This window comes from Culex quinquefasciatus, chromosome 2 (genome assembly GCF_015732765.1).
Source record: "Culex quinquefasciatus strain JHB chromosome 2, VPISU_Cqui_1.0_pri_paternal, whole genome shotgun sequence".
Taxonomy (NCBI): Eukaryota; Metazoa; Arthropoda; class Insecta; order Diptera; family Culicidae; genus Culex; species Culex quinquefasciatus.
The window spans coordinates 110,313,026-110,314,944 of NC_051862.1; the positions used below are offsets into that span (position 1 = coordinate 110,313,026).

The following is a 1,919-nucleotide window of genomic DNA, read 5'->3' on the forward strand; positions in this document are numbered from 1 at the left end:
CGATGGGACTCGGAATGATCCCGAAACGAGAAATCCAGATCACTGTTTCTCGGAGGCCGGTGAGCACAGCACCGGAGATGTCGTCGATGACCACACGCATCCGGGAAAACTGCACGACCAAAATGTTCCTCCACGGAACAGACCTGCAGAAAGTGTTTGCTTCAATCCCACCTGAAAACGTGGAATTAAAAGTGTTTAAGTGAAAATGTGAAAAGTGCCTAGTTAAAACCGTGTTGTAAGAGATGATTTTTAAATAAAGATAATTTCAAACAAACAAACAAACAAACAAACAAACAAACCATTTCACCCAAAAAATCCTATCCGTTCTATTCTAACCAAATTCTAGCAGGATTCTAGCAGAGCAATCGTGCCAGCTCATTCTAGCAGGATTCTTACAGAAATCTAGCAGCTGGCCTGTCAGAATAGTTCTAGCAGCATTCTATCAAGATTCTAGCAGAACCGGTTGATTTCGCCGTTTCTGCTAGAACCGGTTATTGCATCTGAGCTAGAATTCTTTGAGAATGCTTGCAAAGATCTGGCAGAATGATGGCACAGTTCTAGTAAGAATATTTTCGCTCTGCTAGAATTCTGTAAGAATCTTGTGAGAACGCCGTGACTGGGTATCCACGATTATAATTTGGAAAATATTTATTTCAGGAATTAAATAACTATGATAAAACAATGGATTTGAATTTGAAAACGTGTTTTAATTATATTGAATGGAAACTCACGCATCTTAAGCAGGTCTCTGTCCTATTTACAATTTGCGTATTCTTACGACCTAATTGTTCAAGCATTAGAACATAAAAGTTGACCCGTTATCAGTCGCAATAAAAACACATTTACTTAAAATTAAATTAATGACAGAGATACATAACAAGTTACAATGAAAAAAGGTTCTAAATTTTACGCAGAGCTTAAGTTCAAATGTTATTAAACAATCAAGAAATTCAAAGGGAGATTATAGCTTGTAACTTGGTGTGAAACTTTCTCATCTGTCATGTTAAACCTAGGGGCTGGATAACTTGGTCAATAGGTTAACAATAGTTTGTTAAAATATTTATATTTCGTCAATAGTTTAACGCGACCTTACCTTGTATTTTGCAACCTTGATCCAAAAACGCTGTCAAATTAAAATGTCAACATAAACATAAACACAATAACTCTGTCACGAAAATGATCAACTGGACGGTGCCATTAAGTTTCAAGGCGGTGGCCACATCAACCATTCGATCTTCCGCAAGAACTTCTCGCTGGACCGGTCGGATCCGTTGGCCGAGCTGAAGAAGGCTTTCGAGCGGGACTTGTATGAACTCAAGAAGTAGATGGAGGCCGCCGCCTTGGCCGTCGAGGGTTTGGAGCTACAAAAAGACATCGCTTTGGTTATGGCTTGTCCGGACCAGAACCCGCTGGAGGCAACTACGAGTTTGGTCCCACTGTTTGGAACTGACGTGTAGGAGCATGCGTACTACCTGCTGAGCAAGAACCTGCGTCCCAACTAAGTCGATGCCATCTGGGACGTGGGCAACTGGTAGAGTCGGCATGAAATCCAGAAATAATGTTAGGAAGTAAACATTTAATAAAATTATAGCGAAGATTCTGAACAAAGAAATTCTAAGGCTAATTCGAATTTTTAACTGCGGACAGAACAGGCGAAGTTGCCTACTTCAGCAAGCCATGTTGCATCTTTACACCGTTTAGGCGAAACCTTGCCAATCCTGAGCACCGGCCGGAAGACATGACCTTCTGCTCCTGCTAAGACCACCCTCCTGTCTGGACGTTATCTTGCGTGGCTCCGTGCGGACCGTACTGAAGTCCGTGTTAAAAGGAAACGTTCTACGATCCGCTGAGCTGGTGCATTCAGACCGTAAGCTGCGCGTTTTTTTTCCGGAATGCCAAGTTCGACCACGTTATGCGTC

At 41.9% G+C, this 1,919-nt stretch overlaps 1 pseudogene; it reads left to right on the forward strand.

The window, feature by feature from the left end:
* The first annotated feature begins 1,181 nt into the window (after positions 1 to 1,181).
* LOC119766240 lies at positions 1,182 to 1,535 on the forward strand (annotated as a pseudogene).
* The last annotated feature ends 384 nt before the right edge of the window (positions 1,536 to 1,919 follow it).